At 42.8% G+C, this 25,574-nt stretch overlaps 1 protein-coding gene across 10 annotated transcripts in view; it reads right to left on the bottom strand.

The window, feature by feature from the left end:
- ERC2 (ELKS/RAB6-interacting/CAST family member 2) overlaps positions 1–25,574 on the bottom strand; it is a 993,593-nt gene that overhangs the window by 90,876 nt on the left and 877,143 nt on the right. For 2 of the 10 annotated variants that reach the window (XR_009732519.1, XR_009732517.1), the window contains one exon: positions 13,056–13,273. The exons of 7 other annotated variants lie outside the window; for them this stretch is intronic. The gene's annotated coding sequence lies outside the window, so the exon portion shown is untranslated. The remainder of the gene's footprint in view (positions 1–13,055; positions 13,274–25,574) is intronic. One more of the 10 variants, XR_009732518.1, reaches the window with a different exon arrangement.

Here is a 25,574-nt window from a genome sequence, read left to right as displayed (position 1 = left end):
CCTCTGCCCTCTCCTTCTGAAGAGATATTTTTCTTTTATTCTTTTGGGATTTGGCTGACAATCCATTTCTCCATGCTGGTGGAGTCATGGGAAAAGGTAGAGAAATATCTATTTTAGGAGGGGTGGGGGGAGGGACAGAAAGAGTGAGAAGGGGGATCTGCTTCTTTATTTGGAACCCATTTCCATCTTTCTTTGCCTTTCTGGGACCTCTGCTTCTTGTCTATAATGACAAAGTGCATATGGAAACGGCAACCCACTCCAGAATTCTTGATTGGAGAACCCCATGGACAGAAGAGCCTGATGGGCAGTCCATGGGGTTGCAAAGAGTCAGACACGACTGAACACACACGCACGTATATATATACACACACACATATACATTATATGGAGAAAAAGTAAAGTGAAAGTGAAGTCGCTCAGTCGTGTCCTACTCTTTGCGACCCCATGGACTGTAGCCTACCAGGCTTCTCCATCCATGGGATTCTCCAGGCAAGAATACTGGAGTGGGTTACCATTTCCTTCTCCAGCGGATCTTCCCAACCTGGGGATCAAACCCGGGTCTCCTGCATTGGAGTCAGACACTTTAACCTCTGAGCCACCAGGGAAGCCAGAGATGGCAACCCACTCCAGTATTCTTGGCTGGAGAATCCCAGGGACAGAGGAGTCTAGTGGGCTGCTGTCTATGGGATTGCACACAGTCGGATAAGACTGAAGCGATTTAGCAGCAGCAGCAGCAGCATACATTATGTATGCTTAATAGCAAGAATGAAAAAGGACTAAACCACCTTTGGTGAGATCACTGAAAAGATAGGAACTAATTTATCAATAAGCCAAACCAATAGATGCAGACATCTACATAGTTAAATGTGAGCAAATCTGGAAAGCTCCCACCCAGTTCTGATGAAAGTATTTCCTTTCACCCGCTCAGCAGTGGTAACTGAGATTCTACTATTAGAGAGTCATTCTTTGGGTTGATATTGTGCTTGTTAAAATGCACATCAGAATAACAGTGCCTCACATTTGCAAAGGAAGAGGTGTTTGAAGATCTCTCATCTTCTCGCATTAACCTAGTCCAATATATTCTATGAGCACCTGCTGTATGCTAGGTACTTGGTAACATGCTGGTATCGGAATGGCAAGTAAGGGGCATGACACCCCATGCTACAGGAGGACCTAACAACAGGCTAATCAACTAGACCTGGGACCACACTCCATGCCCTTGACTCCTAATCCTGTGTGCCTTCCATCTGACTACCTGCCTTCCATTTGTCTACCTGCCACACTAATGCTTGGATATAACAAGACATCATACCTTGTTCCTCACCTTGGTGCAAAGCAGTCCACTGGTTCATTTCTATATAACAGCCATTTAACAGCAAGGCTGAGTGTGGAGAGATGGAAAGGAAGCCCACTGTGGGGGAGTGGGAGGGCCATCCATAGGACTGCAGGGTGATTATGGTGCACAGCATACCCCACGGAGAGAAACAAGGATGAGTGTAGTACGGGAAGATCCAGAAACACACACCGCCTACCCCTCAAGGAGCCTAATGCTCCTTGGTAAGTCTTTTGATCACTGACTATCTTCCTCTCCCACTTTAGACAGTGGTTCTTGTCAGACTTTCTCATGACTACAAACTTCTCTCACTCTCATCAGAGATCTCACTTTCTCTTAGGAGGAAGTCAAGGTGATTCAACATGAGCTTCACAGATTAGACTTTCCTTTGCCTGGTGATATTCTCTGACTGCTCAGTGGCTATGTGACAGGTGAATTCATCCTTCTACCTCTATTTCCTCCAGGACCAAATATCTGAATCCTCCTGCTTTTGTATCTTCCTACTCAGCTTTCTCTGGCTCCCTCCTCTTGGTCTACAAACTGGTCTGATTCTCTCCTATCTAAAAAACGTCTTTCCACCCTCCAACCTCCTCTCCCTCTCCAACGTCTGTGGCCTCCATTTCCTCATCTCGGCATTTCGCAGTTCTTTTTCTTTCACCATCCCAGTGACTTTGTGTCAGATGCTGACACTGAACTTTCAGTGCCAACAACAGTGGTTTTGCTCAGTCTTCTTTACCCACATCGTTTACCTACCTTATAATGAGAAACACTATCTTTCCTCATCTACCTGGAGGAATCGCCCCTCTTTTCCACTTCTGTGATACTACACTCAGATTCTTTTCCAGCCTTGCTGATGGCCCTTTTTCCCTCCTGCATTGTCTTCCCTGAGTTCCACACTCATGGGCCCAAATGACCACAGAAAGGAAAGGCGGCAGACAGATGATGGAAAGCGCTCAAGGAGACAGAAGAACTCCAAAATGCTCCGAGTCACAGAAGCTGAGAAATGAGCCCGTTTTAGGAAGGAAATGGATACTGACAAAATCAAATGACTCAGAGTACCACTTCTAGCTTTTTTCTAAGACAAATCCAGGACTGAAAACCATAATGATACCAATGAACTAGGCTTTTATGGCTTGATATCTATAATAGGATTTTGTTAAGAAATGCCCTCCTAGTGACTTATAGTGTCCAATTAGAAACAGGAGGACTAGGTCAGGTAGTGATAGACAATTCTATCTTTTCTCATGATTTTTGATTATATGATATCCTTTCTCAGACTTTAAAGAACTCCTAACATCTGGTTATCACTACCACCAATATCACCTTCATCACCGTTATTACCACGGACAGCAGTATCCTCACCACCACCACCGTCACATTTATTACCATCGTCTCTACCACAACCACTGTCATTAGCATCACCATCATCAAGTTTCACTAGATAACCCCCTAGTACGTACCAGGCCTTGTGCTGAGCATTTCCTCTCTATTATCACACTTAATGTTCATATCCGCTCTAAAAAGTCAGTTTATTATTTCAATGTTATAGATAATAAAAGCAAACTCAGAAAGGTTCATGAACTCACCTATGATTACACAGTGAGTATGTCCTAGAAGCAGAAGTCAAGTGCCAGTGTGCCTGAGAGACTTTCCTTCCCTATGGCAGGGTGCCTCTCTTGAAATGTGAAAGCACACACTTGCCAATGACACACACTCAACAAGCTAATACAGAAGAGAAAGTTCTATATAAAATAAGCGAGACATCTCTCCATAAATTGCAAACACGTTGATTCCAGAAAAGTTAACATTCCTAGTCCTGGTCATATTAAGACAAGACTGTCTTTCAGCACACACATTTCCCAGCTTGTTAAACTAGGATGACTCTACATTTGTTCATGAGGAGTTTGGCATCTTCTGCTAAAAATCTAATGTAACGATCAGAAGATAAAAGTCCTCTCTCCTTATTTGCTTAGAAGGACCCAGCAGTTTAAAATATTTTCTCTAAGAATATACACAAAAGAGTTTATTAATTCAAAATCAAGATATCTGTTTAAATGTAGACCAAAAGATTGAGGTCAAAAAGACATAGATATGACTTGCTTATCTTTAACAGGATACACTGAAACTAAATAGTGGTTTAATAGTATCATCCCAACATTTTGTCTCCTAATGGACTTCACAGGGTTATTTTACATTGAAAATTTTCCTGTCCGATACTAAAATTCTTCAAAGACTTTATTCCCGTCTCTTACTCTTTTGGGAAATGGAAGCAAGGAAGACAGGAGGAGATGAAAAAGCCCTCTTGCAAATCCTTTTCCAAAAATCTTTGGCTGAATAAAGCCTTTCCCATTTAAGAGCAGGTGACAGTAAGATCTCTCCCATAGGCAGCACATTAAGACTCTCTGCAGAAGTAAACAAATCCATTATGATGAAAGCCGGACATTCCTCAGGGCCAGGATCTAATGAAAATGTCAGTGTTTTATGCATTTTAAAAACTGACAATTCAACAGCTTTACAGGAGCTATTTAATGTTTATCATCACTTACAAGAGCTCAAATGCAGACAAGGAGAAGGGCACCAGAAGAAACCAAGTGACTCCCTGCTTAGAAGCTGCTACGTTACCCATAACCCATGATCATTTTACAGTTTGTCAATTACCAGACCCCTCAGGCAACAGGGCACAGGTCTTGGCAAAGGCAAGTTGGAAGTCTGTACTCCAAGATATAACTATCACAATGACAACGCTCTGTACTTATATTTACACCTCACCCCTTAAAAGGTGCAACCACTTGGGAGTCAGGATACTAGAGAAAGCTGTTAAACCTACTGAAGGCAATGCATTAAAGGCCTCTGAGTGTTTGCCAAATTCTGATTTAGATACTATCCAAACCACCATGAGAAGAGAAATAGAGTATGTAACTTCCAAATCAGTAGAGGGGAAAATAGAAATAAAGGAAGCACAGTCAATTCAAACCAAGTACTAAAGAAAAGGGAGAAAAAAGCACCCATGGACCATGCAAAATAAGAAGACAAAGCTAAGTGCAAATAGATTACTTAGAATAAATAGCTTAAATTCAACCATCAAAAGACAGACGCTCAATTTAAAAAAAAGTCTAGTTTTATGTTGCTTATAAACAATAAACCAGTAACACCCAAAGGCTGAAAATGAAATAATGGAAGAAAGAAACACATACATTAACCAGAAGGATGTTGTTACAGCAATATTATCACAGAAAATAATATTTACAGGTAAAAGTACTAGTAGGGATAATGCTCATGTTCACTTGCTAAGTCAAATCTATTTCTTTGCGACCCCATGGACTGCAGCCCGCCAGGCTCTTCTGTCCATGAGATTTCCCAGGCAAGAATACTGGAGTGGATTGCCATTTCCTTCTCCAGGGAATCTTCCCAACCCAGGGATCAAACCCATGTCTCCTGCTTGGCAAGGGAGAAAATAATTAATAACAAGAATAACCCACCAGGAGCTGGACATAAATAAAACAGAAATGGATAGAATTACTAAGATAAATGAGCAAATCATAATCTCCACAAGTGTGTGAATGTTCACCTCTCAGCAGCTGTGAAGTTAAACAGCTAAAACATTAATAGAGCTATAGAAGGCTTTAGTTATATAATTTATAAGCTGCATCTAAAAAAACAAAGAATAGTCCCTTAAAGAGAGAATGCACATGCTCTTCAAGTACACATGGAATGTTTACAAAAAATTAAACATGTGCTTGACCTTTAAAAAAAAAAATCAACAAATCCCAAGAAGTGATATCACATGGCTGATGTCTCAACTTCTCTGTTGAAAGGATAATGAAATTGGGCTTCCCTGGTGGTCTAGTGGTTGAGAATCCGCCTGCCAATGCAGGGGTCATGGGTTCGACCCCTGGTCTGGGAAGTTCCCACGTGGTGAGAAGCAACTAAGCCTGCGTGCTGCAACTGCTGAGCCAGTGCTCTAGAGCCCGTGAGCCACAATTACTGAGCCACCCCACTGCAACTACTGAAGCCAACACGCCTACAGCCTGTGTTCTGTGACAAGAGAAACCACTGCAATGAGAAGCCTGAGTGCCCCAACGAAGACCCAGAACAACCAAAAATAAGTAAATAAATCTTAGGAAAAAAAAAGAATAATGAAATTGTAGAACTTTATACGCCAAGGCTATTCCACCCAATTCTTTGCCTAGAAAGCAGTTCTCATTTTCCAAGCCTTTTCTTCGTGTCTTCTCCTCAGAGATACTTTCTGATCACTTTAGGTAGAGTAGGTACTTCCAAGCTCAGTCACTATTATTATACATTGCTCTACTGTATTTTCTTCATGCATTTAACTGGTTTCTGAAATCACCTTATCTGTTTGTTTATTGGTCTACTATCTCTCTCCACAGCCTGCAACCCCAAGTACAACGGAATGCATTGCTCCTAGAATGGAACCTTTCCATAGTAGGCACTCAATGAACATTTGCTGATGTCAGCCTGACTTGGCAGCCTGAAGTGCTGAGGTAGCCCCTCAGAGAGGTACAGAGCTGTCCCCTAGAACAGATCCCATTACATCAGGCTATCTGTGTGACAGCTGTAGTAAGAAAGAGTGAGCCTGTTATCATATCTGCATGTGTGACAGATAGATACCACCTATCATGTGTGGAAGCTGCAAATGAGGACAGAGAAGACAACTTGGAAATTATCTTTTTCACCAAACTCAGTGTTTCTGTTACTATTATATAGATACCACCCTTTGTCAAATCTATTAAAATTGACTCAAATGATCATTTCTTATGATAAGTGTATGTATATCTATGTAGGAATTGCATATTCCAAATGAAATAAGGAAGGGATGGAATAATAGTTTGTGACTTAAAATCAGCAATGTGGCCATATTATCAGTTCAATGGTGAAAGTAGGAGGGATCACTACTAGATGACCTTAGGCAAGTTACCTAGTAGGTCTCAGCCTCAGTTTTCCTGCCTATGAAATGGTCATAATATTAGTGGTTACTTCATAGGTTGCTATGAAGACTCACTAGATTAATCCATCAAAGGACTGAATACAGTATGTGTCCCAGTGAACCTGGTAAATGTCCCTAAGAATCAGATCCTGGCACAGTCAATTTGATTACTTTGGCATCAGTTGTTTTCAAGTTTTGCTCAAGAAACTGGTGTTTGATAATCTGCCTTCCAGAGCTCTTCCAGAGAGTAATACTGTTATAGAATGAGTCTTAAGGTTTCCTTGAATTTGATTAAATCCATTCCCTGTTGTTAGAGCTGGGCTAGAAAAATCCTTGCCAATGCTAGACATATTTGTTGAATGGCCTTCTTACTGAAGATTTCAGGAAGATGAGGCTGCTCAAGGGGCAGCCAAGATGACAGCATTGATTAACAAAGGGGCACATTGTCTGGCACATTCTTCTCTGACCTAACGCACCTCCTGCTTCAGAAGGAACTATTCTAGAATGGAAAGTTTCCACCATAAACATCTGCTTGCCAGATCCATCCCCACACTGCAGCCGCTGGTGAGAGCCATCAGGCATTCAGAATTTTCCCTTGGGTCAGGAGCTGCTTGAAGAAGGGCACAACCAAACTTCAGAGTTATCATGCAAGTCAGGAGCAGCACACTTTTCACAGGGACTCCTTCTAAAGATAAAAATAGTTTGCTTACCCCTCCTGAGTAATTTTATTTCTCATCTTTTGATTCAGAAAAACACCTGACAATGAAAAGCTTCTGGGAATTCAGTAATGGTTTTAAGTGAAACCTCACAACTCCAAATGACCATCCTTACTAATTCATTGGTTTTTTAAAAAGCCACGCAAACTTCCCTGACGTGTAACCACGCCCTGTCATTTTGTATTCACCCAGGCTGTGTGCAGACAAACCAGCGAGCAGTCCTTCTGCACCCCGAAACGTCAGAGCTCACGCCACGAGCTCCCTTCTATGGCTGTGCTCTCCTCTCTGAAGAGAAGCTGATACCCTGAGAGCCGGGGACCCTGGACTGTCACTCCTAAATGACAGGAGAAGGATAAGCAGCTCAGGCTTCCGTAGAACTCAGTGAGGTAAGAGTGCAAAGGGATTCAGGAGCCAGAGTTAGTTTTGCATTTCCTCTATAATAACCAGCATCAATTATAAACATACCACGTGCCAGGCATTGTTTATCAGCAACACAGTTAAACAGGAACTCAACAACTGCTTTCGGATGAGTGGGTGAATAAATAAATGAATCCATCCAGAGAGTAATTTTACTCCACGCTCCTAAAGTCAAGCTACAGCACTGCAAGGGCATTTGGATTTGCACAATCTCTTCTTTCATTTGTCAAATATTTCTGAGTGCAAGATCTGTGCAAAGTTAGCCTGTCAGGCACTAGACAAAACCAGACAGAGAACCTGCCCCCCAGGTGTGTCCTGGCTCAAACAGATGGGACGTGTAATAAAGACTCCGGTCAAGAAAGCAATGGGTGAAGACAGTTTCTTACTCCCAGGAGTTGTTGGCCACATCCAGTAAGATTCTCTGAAGATGCTTAAAATGCCTTCCTAAAAGTAAGAATCTTCGAGGGTATGGTCAGGGTCCCCCACAAGCAGCTTTGCTCTCAAAGTTGAAGGAACTCAGAGAGAGGCAGTCAAAGAGTTGGAGGAAGCAACAAAAGGAAGAGAAACAAATACCAAGGTGCTGGCCTTAGGCTGGGGCACAGTGACCCTAGGCTGTTAGCGGATACTAGGAAATCTGGGTCTCTCCTTGGGGAGAGGCCCTCCCCTGGGGTTCACTCTGCAGTCAGTCTTGGGGTGTTATCACCCATGTGGCTGCTCAGAACATTCTCTGCTATGGTTGACTCTATAGGCAGAGTTCCAGCCAATGTGGGAGGTGATGCCAGCTCTGCAGAGACACTCCTCCTCACCCCCCACAAAACCACCATCCTCAACACACAACCTCCCCCTCAAAAAAGAAAAAAAATCAAAAACTGTTCATCTTTCAATTCCTAATTTCAACTCTGTTGTCCAAAGATAATTGGGAGCCTGCTTTTCTGTTCTTTGCTCCTATAGCTCTCTCATCTTCAGATTGCCTTCCAAAGTGTGAAAATGCACCTTTTTTCACATCGATATTTGCTGAAGTCTCCTGGCCTCTGGACTGTGGGCTCCCTGAGGGCCGGGGCAGGACGTTCACTGCGCATACCCAACCTCATGGAGCAGAGCAGCTTCGCCTTCTGACAGGAAGGGTTTTGTGGCCAGTCAGGGAGCTTGCTCACATGGTGAGGAGAGGAGAGACTTGCCTCAGTTCCCTGGAGACCTTTAAACTTTACACGGCAAAGTGAAGCGGAAAGGCCGCCAGGACTGAGCACACCTCCACCGCCCACGCTCTTTGATAGCTCCTCCAGCGCGCCTTTCACTTTTCTAGTCCACCTTTCGCCCCTCCACTGAGGATCTCAAACGAGACACTTCCCTGAGAGTAAATAACATCTGAAACTAGAGATGCTACACTCACAAAATGAGAAAGCCTATTACCATGAAAGAGCTGTGGAGAGTGAAAACAAAATTGAGACAAAAAACAAAACCAAAAAACCACTGCCGGTCCTAAAATCTTTAAGAATCCCTTTGCCTCATATTTAAGCTTGAGATGTTTTTTTTTTTTTTTCCCCCTGATATATATTTAAGATATGTGTTTACCCTTTCTCATTAGGGAGAGGATCCTGAGACACTATTTTTCCTCTTACAGTAAAAATCCTCCAAACAGTTAGTTTGTTCCCTAATCGCATGATGCATTTAATATCCCAAACACCATAATTGGCATTCCCAGATAATTTTTTACTAAGACAAAACCTAACAAACATAGTCATTATCTTTCCTGAGACCAAGTGAAGACAGTGAGGCGCATGCCTCGGCTCCGCTGTGTTCCGGGGCCACACAGCTGGTTTCACGCTCAGCATCTGGGGTCTCCTGCCATGTTCACTCAGTTCCCATGGGTGATGTGCAGCGGAGCACGGTGTCTGCCCCACCAACTCTCAGAAAAAGAAGCTGTCACAAATGTGTGACATGAAAACTCAAACTAAATCACACTGAGTGTTTCCACGATGATTCAGAGAGTCCTTTCAGACTTTGCTCCACTGTAAGATGGGGTCACCGATATGATCACATTCACATATTATTCAATCAATAGATTTAAGAATCGACAGATTAATATATTAACCAATGGGGATAAACGTTTAGAAATATTGTACCAAATTGAAAAATACTTGTGACCACGCCTATTCTTTAACCTTGGCAGTTCCCTCTCTTTCTTCCCCTTCCTCTATTTCCCTGCTGACATCACACTCAGTGGGCATGTTTGAGGCCCAGTAGGAAGGCCAGTGGAGAAGGCAATGGCACCCCACTCCAGGACTCTTGCCTGGAAAATCCCACGGACGGAGGAGCCTGGTAGGCTGAGTCGGACACGACTGAGCGACTTCACTTTGACTTTTCACTTTATGCATTGGAGAAGGAAATGGCAACCCACTCCAGTGTTCTTGCCTGGAGAATCCCAGGGATGGGGGAGCCTGGTGGGCTGCCTTCTATGGGGTCACACAGAGTCGGACACGACTGAAGCGACTTAGCAGCAGCAGCAGCAGCAGGAAGGCCAGTGTGATGTGGCAGAGCACTGAGGAAGGCAGGGGAAGAGCACCAGATGAGCTGGGCAGGCAGGCAGGGAAGGGAACATGCCAGGCCCTGTAGGCCTGAGCCAAGCATTTATATTTATTTGGAGGACAAAGGGAACTGCCTGGAGGGACTTAGGAAGTGGGCATATGATGTACTTTACATTTTATACAGATCATGCTGCCTAACTGTCTGATGAAGTTAATGCTTCGTGTCCATGACTGGATTTCAAGCTCCGGGCTGACGAGTGCTAGAGGTAAAACCCTGTGAATGCCCTCACCTCGTGCACTCACAGGAGTTTTAAGCCATACTTTTTAAACTTCTCTGTGCAGCAGAATTGCCAGGAAGCTCATTCAGACCCAGTGTGCGGGACCCCACCTGCAGAGTTGCTACAGTTGCCACAGTAGGTCTGGGTGGGGTCTGAAACTCTGGATTTCTAACAAGTGCCCAGGCCGTGCTGGGAAGGAGGTTACTGGTCCCCACAGGGCACTTAGCCCGCATTTAAATCTGTTTGCTGAGTGCATCGGTCAACAAAGGGCCGCAAAGATGTTTTTTAAAGAATATGAATAGAAACAATCCGTGGTTTGAATTTGACTGAAAATGGCAATTATTTATTCTAATTTTCCTCTTTCCTGTCTTAAATTGTTCCCTTCCCCATAGTACGTGATGACAACAAGAGGACTAACTCCTACATGCAGAAGTACTCCGAAAGGAAATAGATCATTGTGATTAGACAAGATGAGACACTTCAGAGATTGCATCGCCAAGTTTAATTATAAATCAAATGTCATTCAAAGAGGTTTTTTTTTCCCCAAAAGTATGTGATTTATTTGTGTAGGCAGTAATTACCTGCCTCAATCCAGAAAGGATATGAGGTGGTGAGGCATCCGTTGGTGCTATTCCAAAACTGAAAATTAAACTAAAACTTTCCTTGGATTCAGGAATAAAGCTCACCAGGGCCCATTCCTGTTTAGTTCAAAGCACATAGCACTGGTGAACACACATACTGTAAGAAGAGGTTGTTTAAACTCTTTTTCTTGAAGGAACTCCCAAAGTTTCCAATTTAAGTGCTTATTATGCCAAAGCAGATATGGGACTGAAGAACGTAAATACAGACTTAGGAGGGGCAGAGAGAGCAAATATTTGCAAACGATGCAACCTACAAGGGATTACTTTCCAAAATACACAAATGACTTATGTAGCTCAATATCAAATAAGCAAACAACCCAATTAAAAAATGGGGGGGGGGCAATCTAAATATGCATTTCTTCAAAGAAGACATACAGATGGCCAAAACAGCATGTGAAAAGATGCTCAACATCACTAATTATTGTTGTTGTTGTTTAGTCACTAAGTCATGGCAGACTCTTTTGCAACCCCATGGACTGTAACCCACCAGGCTCCTCTGTCCATGGGATTTCCCAGGCAAGAAAACTGGAGTGAGTTGTCATTTCCTTCTCCAGGGGTATCTTCCTAACCCAGGGATCAAACTTGCATCTCGTGAATTGACAGGCAGATTCTTTACCACTGAACAATCTGGGAAGCCCTCAGTAATTATTAGAGAAATGCAAATCAAAACTACAATTAGGTATCACCTCACACCAGTCAGAATGACCATCATCAAACAATCTACAAACAATAAATGCTGGAGAGGGTATGGAGAAAAGGGAACCCTCCTGCACTGTTAGTGGGAATGTAAATTGGTCCAACTATGATAGAGAACAGTACACAGAGTCCTTAAAAAACTAAATATAGAACTACGATATCATCAAGCAATCCATACATCAAAAGAAAACCATAAATCGAAGATACCTACACTCAGTGTTCACTGCAGCACTACTTACCAAGACATGGAAGCAACCTAAATGTCCATCCACAGAGGAATGAATAAAGATGTGGTATATATACACAATGGAATATCACTCAGACATAGAAAAGAACAAAATAGTGTCATTGCAGCAACATGGATAGCCCCAGAGACTGTCATACTGAGTGAAGTTAAGTCAAATGTAAATATCATATGATATCAGTTATGTGTGGAAACTAAAAATAGGGTACAAATGAACTTATTTATAAAACAAAAATAGAATTACAGATGCAGGAAACAAATTTATGGTCACCAGGGTGGTAAGGTGCGGGGAGGGATAAATTGGGAGATTGGGATCGACAAATACACACTACTATATATAAAACAGATAACTAATAAGGACCTACTGTATAGCACAGGGAACTCTACTCAGTACTGTGTAATGAAGTATATGGTATAAATGATTCACTCTGCTGTATACCTGAAACTAACACAACATTGTAAATCAACTGCATTCCAAAACAGTTTTAAAAAAAGAAGCAACAGAGAGAGAATGTACTTCAGACAAAGGAGAGCTGGCACAGACTGCTATGTAAGAAGCACCCAGGGTCTCTGAGAGCTTACCCTGCCCCTCCACACGTGAGGCTGTAGTTTCCACGTGTACCTGTCCATTCACCCAGAAATTGTTATCACAGCCCAACCAACAACAGGCAGTCCAAACTCAAGGATGGCTGGGGGGTTGGGGGGTTCAAGAGGAATCTCTTTTGCCCAAGGCCTACAAGGTCACAGATTCATGTTCTGCTTAGGGAAAAAGCTGGTTAGAGATACCCCAGGATTGTACAAGGCTAGAGTTAAACACAGAGGGATGGTCCTAAATGAAATTTCATCTATTCAGTACTTATCCAGGATCTCACGGCCTAAGAGACCAGCCAAGAAGGGACGAATTCAAAACATCGAAAGCTTGAGCTTCAAATCAAGAAAGCCTGTTGAAAATCATAGGCAAATGATAAAAACAAATGATAGTCATGAAATAAGAACAAATGAATGAACCTTAATCTATCCACATAGCAAAAGCCAAACAACTGGAGGCCAATGGACAATTAAAATTTACATCATGTGGATGATGAACTAGGATTCTTGTTCTATGCTTCTAGGAATTCACAGAACAGTGTGGCTATAATTTAAACAGAAAAATAACAACTCCTACACTCCAGCAAAACATGAAGTACATGTGAGTACCGCCCCACCAATCAATATGCAGAGCCCTGAAACCCAGCTCCCATGGGATTTGCAGTTACCCACCTCCAAAAGGGTAAAAGTAAACATTGGACCTGCTCTGGTGTTAAACTGCCACCGGATCCTCCCTGCTGTCTCCCTCCTCCTCTTCTTCTTTACAGACAGGTAAAGTTGGATCTCTTGAAGGAACTGGGGGCTCCCACTCTAGGCAAAGGTTGGACAGGTGATCAATGTACAGCATGAGATTTGACTGTGCCTCCGTGCCTCCGACAGAGCTGGATCATCTGGGGCAATGAAAATTATAAGCAACAAGAAAGTGGTATTAACAGCAAGGGTACGGAAGCCTAGGCAGCACACACCACAATTCCCTCGGACACCCAACAACCATTCCTTTCCTCACTCAGTCATTCCAGACACACCCATCAAGAACTGCGCTGGGCTCTGGGGAGATAGTCCTGACAAATATAAACACAAGACCTGCCCTCATGGGGTGTATGGACTATTTTGTACAGTGAAACAAGTATTGAAAGAACAATGGGTAAAAGAACCTAGAGGGTATCATGGAGCACAGAGCAAAGGCAGCCAATCAGATTGGAGGCGGGCGATCAGGGAAGGCTTCCCAGAAGAAGTGACATTTCACGCTGACCCTAGAGGACCCATGGTGTTACCCAGACAAGACTAGGATATGTGCGCACGTGTCAGTTTCTGAGATAAGAAAGCTCAGATGGTCTGAGGGGCTTAATGCCCTCTGTTCACAGCCATCCTCCAGCCCATAACCTTATACCCAACAAGGGCACCACATCTGGGGTCTGCAGTTCTCATCACGAGGGGCTCTTCCAATCCCCACCGTCCAGCTGTGTTTCAAACTCTTCCAGTAGAATCTCAGGAAAGGAAAGAACACAGACAATAGTGTGCTTTACAAGAAGACTGGGAAAAAGTGAAGCAATAATGTGGCATTGAACTGCTAAAGAATAAACCCAATTGTAGCAATCTGTTTGCTGTACATCAGCATTACAGGTCAAGTGAGACGCCAAGCTCACTCAGGACAGTCAAAACCAGAAGACACCGGACCGCATCTTGTCATCCTCAAAGTGGGAGCCCCAAGACTTCTTCCCTTTGGCTTTCTCACCCTGCCCTTCCTGTTCCTTCAAGTCCCCAGAAAATCACAGAGGGAGCTCTTTACTTTGCTGTTCTTACCCTCGGTGTTTCTGATGTCTAAAAGGCAACCACAGATACAATATCTCCCACTTGCCTTATGCAGCGAAGGAAAACCAGATAGTTTAGGAAGCCAATCTTGCAAAGGCCTCCACACAGGAAAACAAAACAAACAAATTTAAAAAAAACGAAACTGTGAAAGTCTGAGTAGCTTGAGTATTGTATAAAGTTCTAGCTGCCTTTGCATTATGAAAGAGACCATTGTATAGGATGGTTTAAGACATGGCTATAAGCACGTGGTCATTTTACCAAAATGCACAGCCCAGAGCAGCTTTCCTTTACATGTTCATACTATCATGTAATTCAAGGCCTACAGACAATATCCTTGATTGAAGACAGAATGAAACAAAACCCCTCACTTCTGAAAAGCAGGGCAGGCAGCTATTTTAGAGACAAAGAAAGGATGTCTTTTTAACCTATGACAACACAAATTTGTTTAGGTTTTCCCTGCATTAAGTAAGTAAGCAATTAGGTTTTGTCCAATAAAAATATCCCTGTGCATGTGCAAACACCAGAGGCAATCATATAATTACCCTGCCCAATCAGATTCAATTGCTGACAGTTGAGCTCCCACTGCTCATTAACTTCAGATCACAATGAGGTCTTTACGGAAGCCCTTTCCCGTCCCTTTACAAAGGTTCCTATGATGCATGAGCAGCCCAAGCGCTACCTCATTCAAGATAATCATCCAAAATGGCCAGGGCCAAGGCCAGCCTACTCTGACTTCCCTGTGAAAAAATAAAAAGAGAAATCTGAAGAAACACTGGCTTACACGCCCCTGCTTCATTTGGGGATCTCACTTCTAAATATAATAGTAACCTTTCACCCCTACACTTTAAGTACCATAATTATATAATTAAAACCAATTATGTCATTTAACAGAGAGAATTTTTCAAGATTCACAGCAAGTTAATTACCTCAACCATTGACCTCAGAAGATTCCAAACTGACCTGCAACAATGCGGATTGGGGTAAATTTAGACACTGGCTTCCAAAGGCCTGCAAGGACAGCTGGGTGGATTGTAGCTGCTCTAGATTCTTCTAGATTCTAGAGGCTGAACTAGATTCACTAACTAAATGCATCTAACAATGCCACCAGCACTTGTTGGCACAACCCTTCCAATATTCCAAGATACTTGCTTAATTTTTCATAACCACCCTAATAGTATTATTACTTCCATGTTTCAGAGGAGAAAAAGGAGGCTGGAAGATTTATGATGTTATCTCGAAATTATGAAGCTAGTTAATGGCCAAGTCAGAGCAAGAACCCAAGTCTTCCACCATAGACTCCAACACCTTTTAATGGGAAGTGGCACACACGCATGTGTGTGGGTATGTGTGTGTGTGCGCGTGCACACAAACATGTTTAACCTCCTGGGCATCCATTCCTCCTAGTTTGGTCATCTTAGCCCTATTTCCCTTTGTGGTAACACACTTCCCCCACTTTTAGCTCATGAGCATGACACAAGGCTCTATTCCAGCTCAGGGGTGTTCAGTATCCTAGGCTTCGGCCAATCAGCTCCTAGTATTCCCCTAACCACAGCACTGATTCAAGATTGAGCACACGACCCCACCAAAGCCAATGAGACATGCAGAGAACCTTGGGAAAGAGACTCACTCTTCCTAACTGGGCTTTCATGTGAGAGGAAGTACAATCTGGCACTTAGGCAGCCATCTTGCTACCACCAAAGGAGTGAGAGATAATAAGGGAGCCAAGAGATGCAGAGAGAGAAACTGGTTCCAGGAAACTCCCTGAATCCCTTTGTGTTGACAGTAAGTGTATTTAGAACATGGGGTAATTCAAGAGCACACTGGAGAACATACGAAGAGTGCTATCACCTACAGCTTGGACAGGCTTGATTATAAGGCTGGAAGTAACTGACCATGGGTCCGAACAGCAGCCCTGCCTCCTGCTCACAATATAGTTAAATGCTTGCTATTTTTGAGTTATTTAAAAAGCATACCATTTTATGGGCAGAAGGAAGCACTTTAATCTACAAAACGATTTTATCACAAACTAAACATCCTTATAAGTTTTCGGTCCTCTGCTTTGGTCAAAGTTGTCTCCCCTTGGAGTTGAGACAGCTGTTGGAGCTTAGAAGACCTGCCTTGACCTTGCACTTTGCCCTGCTCAGTGGCACCCTTGTGCTCTCCAATTCCTGGATCCATGTGGGATGTAAGAACTGAAGACGCACACACTCACCAGAATGGACCATTTTCTTTCTTTTTTATTCTTTTACCCTAGGCCTTGAGGGAAAAAGAAAAAAGAGCAAGAATTCTTCTAACACAGGATTTTCAGCTTTGGCGCTCTTCAAGATTGGAGCCAAATGACTCTTTGCTGTTGGAACTACTGTGCCCTCCAGGAGGTGTGGCAGAGTCCCCCGGCCTCCACCTACTGCATGCCAGCTGCATCCCCTCCACACCGGAAACCCAGAAGTGTCTCTAGGGCTTGGGACTAACATGGGTTCTGATTGAGAATCACTGCTTTAATAGATGAGCTGAAGTATTTATTGGATTTCTCTTGCAGCATCTTTGAGTATTATGATGTGTTCTTAAAGTGTGAGGAGTGAAGGAACCACCAGGCTCCTTAGAACCTGGTTAAACAAAAAGACCTAGGATCTCAATATTGCCTTCTATTAGGGTCAGGAAGCCACATAAAGCTAGCTGACCCATTAAGGACCAAAGTGGGAAAGAAATATATCTAATAGAAATAATTTTACCTGAAGACCAGAGAGAGGAAACAGATGTGGAGGAGAAAGTGAAGTAATAGTGAAGAACAAGTAACTATACAGTGAGTTCCAAAGTGCGTCTCTGACTTCTCATTTCCAAAGGAAAGAAAATGAAATTTAAGATTGTTGCTGGGTTTCCTGAATCCAGGTTCAGCCAAAAAGCTGGAATAGAGGTGGAACAGAAATGAGCCCTCCAGCAAAAATTGAAAACTCACCCTACAGAGAAAAGGCCAAAAATTATACTCTCACTTATTTTGACATATGTAGGCAAAGAAACTTAAAATAGGCAAGACTGATGGATTTAAAGAATCTTTTTTAAAGGAAAGGCATTTACTTTCTTCCACATGCCAGCAGTAACTAACAGTGGGCTGGCAGATGTCCTTCCTTCAGGATTGCTTGAATGAGAAGACAGAACCCACTGTACTAGCATATGCATTGTGAAGCCTTGAAGAAAAGGTTTGGTTTGCCTTCTCAATGAGTTAATTACTCACAGTTCCTCAGTATTCTGGGGAACTGATTTCAGGACCCCTAGCAGTTATTAGCAGAGAAGGCAATGGCAACCCACTCCAGTACTCTTGCCTGGAAAATCCCAGGGATGGGGGAGCCTAGTGGGCTGCCGTCTATGGGGTCGCACAGAGTCGGACACGACTGAAGCAACTTAGCAGCAGCAGCAGCAGCAGCAGCAGTTATTAGAATCCATGGAAGCCCAAATCCCTTAACAAAAATGGCATAGAATTTGCATAACCTATGCACATCCTCCAGTATACTCTAAATCATCTCTATACCTAATACCATGTAAATGCTCTCTAAATAGTTGCTGGAGCATGGTAGATTCAAGGTTTACTTTTTGAAATTTCTGGACTTTTTTTTCCAAATATATTTGATTTGCGGTTGGTTCATCTGCAGATGCGGATATTGAGGGCAGACTATATATCTTCACACTGGCAGCTGGCTGAGACCAGCCCAGGAATTCCACAGTAGTAGAGATTTCAATGAGGCTTTAAGGCACAAAATTCTGGACACCTCAAAGTACTGCATGCGTGTGTCTGTGCTCAGCCACTAAGTTGTGTCTGACTCTTTGCGATCCCATGGATCGTAGCCCTCCAGGCTCCTCTGTCCATGGGATTCTCCAGGCAAGAATACTGGAGTGGGTTGCCATTTCTTCCTCCAGGGGATCTTCCCAATCCAAGGATTGAATTTGTGTATCCTGCATTGGCAGGCAGATTCTTTACCACTGAGCCACCTGGGAAGCCCCTTTACAAAGAACTGACTTTTGATCAAGTCTGCCAGAAGAACCAGGCTGATGTGTTAAAATCTAGCCTTTGCTGGGGCTTCCTTGGGTGAAAATGTTTGGAGTCTAGTACTTTCTTTCACTAGAGGTTGTAATGCCTCAGCCCACGGAGAGGTGCATTAGGAGATGTCAGATGCCCAGAGCTGGGATCCTCTGCTTCCCCAGTTCCCAGGAAATCTTCCTCTCCAGCCATCACCATGATCCAGCTGCTCCTTCTTCTTGCCCCTCACTCTCTACTGTTCTCACTTCTCTTCTGCAACCAGTGAGATCTGACTGCTAGGGTGTGCTCGCATCTCGAATGGAGACAGACTAAGAATATAGGCATCTCTGAGGGGCCGTGGCCCTCCTCTCACTGTTCTGTTAGGTTTATTGTTGTTTGTTTTGGTAGAGGTAACATAACAGACAGTAATGGAAAACTAGAAGTACTTGTCTGGAGGGTCTAGCAGAGGTCCACAGGGACTTTAATGAACCTTATAAAGAACTGTCTTTTGTAGAATTTAGTAGTTAAATCTAGAGGAGCAGGTCTTTAACTTTTGATACATATACACACAGCTGATTCACTTCATTGTACAGCAGAAACTAACACAACATTGTGAAGCACCTCTAGCCCAATTAAAAAAAAAAAAAGAATGAATGTCTCAGGGCATACTCTTCCTGTGGACAAGCATCCCTACCCCACCCCTCTCCACAGCAATCATTCATCCTGGCCTACCCATGTATCTCTATATCAACAGAGATAAAAGAGAAGAGTAGCCCACTGCCTGGTTCCAATTGGCATGATTACACAACTGATTCTCTGTGTTTTAACAGAGGTGCCTCCTGACTGAGTCCACACCCTGGCACGTGAACGTTTTGTTTGCACCAAAGATGTTATTCGAGGTGAGAACATGAGTCTGCTTGAGCAGGTATGTGCCACTGTTTCCTAAAAGAACAAAACCCAAGGCTCTACATACACCCGAAGCCAAATACTGCCCTCCTCCCAGGTTTTTCTCAGCATGAAGTAGGGGACAGGCAGCCTTACTAGGGTGTCAGGTGTCACAAGTCACCCTCACAATCAACGACTGAACAAAACTTCTAAGAGTGGCAACTCTTTGCTTTTGCCAGGGAGAAGAAGCCTTACTTCCACAGTGTGTGGAATCCGGGTTAAGGCAGGAACTGGCATCAGGAGATACGCTTTGGTAGATGTAGAAATTTTACACAAAATTTGGTGTAAGCATTTTCATGCTTCATTCTGAAGAGTGGATTTGTCTTCTCAAATGGGTAAGAAATTCAGAATAAAAAAATTAAGCAACAGTTTTTATAAAGCTATCCCATAATTCTTTTTCAACCGATAAATACATGCCATCAAATTCATTTATCTTCAGTGTAAAATTCAATGATTTTGAGTCCATTTATTTATGGTGCAGACATCAACACAAACCAGTTATAGAACATTTCCACCACCTCAAAAAGATTCTCTGCTTGTTTATAACAAATGTGCTTTAATTTCTGCCACAAAAGTTCTACAGTTGAAAGAAGGCTTTTTGCATAATGCACAGCTGATCCATTTTTCTTCCCCTTCTCCAGATCTCTGCTTAAAATATCGTTTATTGTTTATCTTAAATTCAGAGATAACTAGGTATACTGTATTTTTATTTGTAAAATATGACAACCCTAATCCAAGATCAAAGCAGAATTGAGCAAATAAATCCAAGCCCATGTCTAGAAATACACGTACTTTTCTAGAGCAATGAAGGAAAATGAAACAAAACATGCATTAACTTTGAACCATCCAGGTTCAAAGATGGTTAGAATCTAGTTCCATCTAGGATTCAGGCTGAAAACTAAAGCTACAGTAGCAACCTAAGAAACTTAGGACTCAACTGCTCTTTTATAAGCAAGCCTGACACTCCATAAGACTCATGCTATGTTTGCACTGAAAGGGTAAAAAATCTGATGTAATTGTTAATCTTGCCACTCACAATCAGAATTAGAATTTTTATTTTTATAGGCACAAATTATAAGAAAATCATTCTTAACCTTTTTGAGGTCATAAACCCCTTTGAGAGACTCTGATAAAAGTTCTGGACCTTCTTCACAGAAAAATGCATGGATACATATTCACAATATTTTGCATAGAATTTCTGAATGGAAGGGAGGTTCATTGTTTCTATAACAATGATTATGGATCTTTTGAGGGCCCAAGGAGGCTGGAAGAGCCTGAGTAAGGTGACAAAAGCCATCCTGAAGTCTTATGCTTTCTTTTTCCTCCTGTTGATGTGGGAAGAGAAGTCAGGGTAACAGCATAGGAACTGGGAAAGGCAAGAAGACGAGGCCAGGCTGTTCTCAGCCAGCAGTGGTGAGAACTGGAGCAAGTCATCTGAACCCCATGGACTCGAGGGTCATTGTCTATAAAACGTACAGATGGATCTAACACTGTTTTCACAGCTTACATCTCAGCTTATGTCCCAGGTAACTGACAACAGTCATTTTAGATCCTAGAACACTGCACAAGATTTAGTATTTAAAAGAAAAATAAAAAGTTTAAAACCACTGGACCAAAGTCAAGGTTCAACGTCATCTGGTTATCTGATCCTGATTCTATAGAGTTCAGGGGAGAGTGGGGGAGATCTGGGCATTCTGAGGGGAAAGGTGATGCAGGGAGAGGAGAGAAAGACATCCCAGCCCCCACCCCTCTACCGTTCTGCAACATGTCTTTCCTCCTCTGCGTTGCTCTCCTGTGAAACACTGCCCAGTCTTCCTTTGGTAAATACTTTTCCAAGTACGTGAACTTAATCAAATTTCCTTTGGGTAACAAGGATACCCAGTGATTTGTTACATTATTGTGTGGTCAGTCACATTATTGTGTCGTTCAGTCACGTCCTACTCTTTGTGACCCCATGGACAGAAGCCCATGAGGATCCTCTGTCCATGGAATTCTGCAGGCAAGAATACTGGAGAGGGTTGTCATTTCCTCCTCCAGGGTATCTTCCCGACCTAGGGATCGAACCTGTGTCTCTTGCGTCTCCTGCACTGGCAGGCAGATTCTTTATCACTGTGCCACCTGGGAAGCCCAGGTTACATTATTAGACAATTTTATACTAATTATAACAGTAGCCCAAGTGGATAAAGGATGTGTGTGCTCAGCTCTGTGCCTCAGAGATAGGATCTCTTTTATGTCACCAAACCTCCTCCAAGTGAAAGTGAAAAGCACTCATTAGTGTCCAACTCTTCGTGACCCCATGGGCTATAAATTCTCCAGGAAAGAATACTGGAGTGGGTAGCCTTTCCCTTCTCCAGGCGATCTTCCCAACCCAGGGATCAAACCCAGGTCTCCCGCATTGCAGGCGGATTCACCAGCTGAGCCATAAGGGAAGCCCAAGCCTCCTCCAAAAGAGTTCTCAATATTATGAGTTTCATTTTTTGGAAAGGAAAAAACATTAAGTGACTTATATAAAATTCACCCAGTTAGCCAATGACAAAAAGGGGTCTCAGGTTCCAGTACTTATATCCAGAACCTCTCTACACTGAAGAGATTAACTGTACAATTTATGAATCAAAACAAAATACAAGTTTTACTCATTTATCTTCTTTCAAAAACAAATAATCTATCACTTTAAGGAAGTTTCTTATCATGTTCAATGATAAGAACCATAAAACTATTTTTGAACATTATTTAACACCTATCAACATCTACTAAGCAGATCTACCATATGTGTATATATCATCTCAAAGGAAAATAAATGATTTAGCTGTGGGCTTTAGTTTATCCATTCTCAGTTCCTGAAACAGCACAAAAAATGCACACACTCTGCTCTTGTTGTCAAGAGATACTAGTGGCATGCTGGGGAAAACACGCTGCGAAGTGATCTTCCACACTTTGTGCTAAGACTTCTCTTTTTTTTAAACAGAGCTTGTGTAAATCACAGACAAAGTTGACAAATTTCACAGCTTAGTCATGGCTAACGTATCAGGTTTCATGGTTTGACACAGATTAACAAGAAAATCACATTAGAGTTACAACTATTAGTAGATTCTTAGATATTTGGTAAAGAAACCCCAAGCTCTTCAAACTCCATTGCTCACTGCGCACCACCTTCATCCTTCCCCCAAGAAAGCAGACCTTCCCTGAATCTGGGGAGAGCAAATGGGATCCTCCTGAGTTCCCTAAGAGTCACCCCTTGGCGATCACAGGGGTGAGCTTGTGCCTAATGGGTCTAGGGAAAGGTCTAGCATCATCGTGGAACAAAGCAAGCTTGAGCATTTATGACCCACTTCAAAGTGTGGAGAGGAAAAAAACCCAAAAAACTAGGTTTGTACATAACACAGGCATTTCACTCTAACATCACATGTGCTTAAGGGAAGAATGCATTATTACAGGTGTTGAAACTCAGATATTTTAGGTGAAAATTAAGTTTTCATATCTCAGGTATTTTAGGTAAAATTTAAGAGTTCACATGTTTATGAAGAGGCAATTCAGCAGAGGGTCCTGTTAAAAGCAGTGGCTTGCAAGTAGAGACTTCAAAAAGCCTGCTGACTGCCTGCCGAGCCATTTGGCCTGAGGGCTCTGCATATCCTTTCTGTAAGAGCCCAGGCTTGCTTGTCAGTTTTGCATAAAAGCCAGCCAATTTGTCAGCCATTTGCTTTCATTCTCTTTCTGAGTCTTCCTAACGATAGACTCCATCTACCTTCTGGTCTTCAATATCATATATCTGACGAGAGGATGGAAATTCGCTGGCATCCCAGACCAGTTTCCTTACCAGGCGATCCTCCCGGGTCTTATAGGATGTCCTTAATCAGAACCACATTACTCAGCAAGAGGAAGTCCTTGCACAGATGCTGGCAAGACACTATGGCAGATTAGTTTCAGAACATGGAAGTTCAGATGGGGAATAAAAGCTACAGTTATCTATTGTGTTTTCTTTAGCTGAGAAAATTAAGGCAAGGTGCCTAACTCTTAAGAAACCACGATGTGGATAAGGAGCAGCCACTTAGAAAAGAAGTTCCCTTGACTGCTGAGGACAATAGCCAGTTGTGGAAACTGATGTCTTCACATTCCAGGTATTCTAGACATGAAGAAGGGTTTTCATTTCATCCACATAGGTGTTTACATTTCAGTAGCACCCTAGTTGGTAAAATTAAAGTAGCTAAGGTTTTATAGGTTTGGTCCAAAAATATATTGATCATTTAATTCAGTGTGTGTGTATAATACATACATCTCTTGATATATATTACACATATTTGTGTTAAACAAAGTATATTTTAATAATAATAACAGCTACTATTTATTGTGCTCTTATGTGACAGGCACTATACTAAGCACTTTTCATGTGTTACTTACTCTTTCCATGAATTAGCATGGTAGAGATTCTCTTTGTTCTTCTTTTAGAGATGAAAAAAACTAAGATTAAAGGGGAGTTGAGCCACATAATTAGTCATAGAGCAAAAAGGTAAAACTCAGGGGTGCCTGCCTCCTGAATCTGTGTGTTAAAGCACTGTGGTACACTGAGTCCTGGACATTTGCATCAGTTCCATTGAGATGAGTGCCCACTCTGACTCAAAAAAAAATACCAATTTCCTGAGGGTGGGGTTGAGGAACCAAATTACTTTGCTAACACAGGAGTGTCAAAGACTTTGGGCAGTTGGAGGGGAGGGTGTGAGAGAAGGGAGAAATTGTTGCAGAAACCCACGACCTACCTCCTTCACAATTCTGCCCAGGATTAGCCAGCCTGGGGAGGCTCAGAGAACCAAAAGGACCAGGGGTCTTAGTGGGAATCTGTCCCCCCAACTTCAAACTGACAGCCTTCCCTTCTCATGAACGGGCTCGCCCTAGCAGTTTGGAGCAAGAAACATTTCCAGTGTGCCTCTACCTTAACTAACACCATGGGGTCAGCTAACAATTACAAAAGGAATGAACTTTTTCATCAAACGCCCGTCCATAAAACCATTTCCCAGGAAATGTAACACAGCATGGAGCTAGCCGACTGCAATTTTCCACCAACAATGAGCATCGTGGGGCACAGGTACTATATTTAAACGATTTTCCTCCAGCTTTTTGGCAAGGCTCTCTCTCAGTCTCAAGGAGACTTAGAGCTGGGCTGAGGTCTCATTCCCCTCCGGCCAGCAGGATCGGAATGTTTAATACGGCCCTGTCTCTTCAACACCCATGTGTAAAACGCCAATAAACAAGCCAGCAAAGACCTGCAGGCCTAATTGCCTTTTAACTCCGCCAAGATGATAAACTCCCTGAGTAAGGAAGGAAAGACTCCCAGGGATTTAACAAGTTTATCTGCCTGCCACTTGAACATTTTCTGTCTGCCTACACTTCAGTGAATTCACCAATAAAAGGATAAAAGGCCCCGAACTTCAGACCCCTCAAGGGCCAAGAAGCCACAGATTCAAAACGTATGCCCAGCAAAAATGAACCCGTTAACTGAACTTTGTTTCACGTGTTTGTAACCTTTAGCAAGGAAAGTGGGGCCACTTGCCTGTCTCCAGCACCAGGCATTTCTCTTTTATCAACTAAAGCCAACAAATCTTAACCTACAATAAAGAAAACTGTTCTCACAAGGAAAATGGAATAGGCCACTCATCCAGAAACCTCTAAAATTTAAAGTTGGGGACTGTACTGACAGGAGAGAAATCCCATGGACCTTGGTGGTAGGGGAATGGAGTGTGCTCATCGCCACTGGGGTCAGCTCTGTCAGGACATTTTTCATCTCTCCCTCCCTAACTGACTTTGGAGCTTAGCATTTTAGTTGTTCTCCTACCACCCAGAAAGAAAATTGGAGAACTCAGTACAAATTGGAGTTAAATTGGAAAAGGAAAGTAAAACAAAACCAAAAGATTTGAAGAGAGGTGGTGCCATTCAAGACATAAAAGAAAGGTGTTGTTCTGGTACTCACTCATGTCCGACTCTTTGCAACCCCATGGACAAAGGCATGTCAGGCTTCCCTGTACTTCACTATCTCCTTGAGTTTGTTCAAACTCATGTCCATTGAGTCAGTGATGCCATCCAATCATCCCATCTTCTGTTGCTCCCTTCTCCTCCTGCCTTCGATCTTTCCCAGCACCAAGGTCTTTTTCAGTGAGTCAGGTCTTTGCATCAGGTGGCCAAAGTATTGGAACTTGAGCTTTAGCATCAGTCCTTTCAATGAATATTCAGGGTTGATTTCCTTTAGGATTGCCTGGTTTGATCTCCTGGCTGTTCAAGGGACTCTCAAGAGTCTTCTCCAGCACCACACTTTGAAGGCAACAATTCTTTGGTGCTCAGCCCTCTTTTTGATCCAACTGTTACATCTGTACGTGACTACTGGAAAAACTATGGCATAACCCCTCTAGGAGGCCACTTAACAATATTTATCAATATAA

This window comes from Bos javanicus, chromosome 22 (assembly GCF_032452875.1).
Source record: "Bos javanicus breed banteng chromosome 22, ARS-OSU_banteng_1.0, whole genome shotgun sequence".
NCBI classification, from domain to species: Eukaryota; Metazoa; Chordata; class Mammalia; order Artiodactyla; family Bovidae; genus Bos; species Bos javanicus.
Note: the sequence above shows the minus strand (reverse complement) of the source record. Positions and strands in the feature narration are given on the sequence as shown.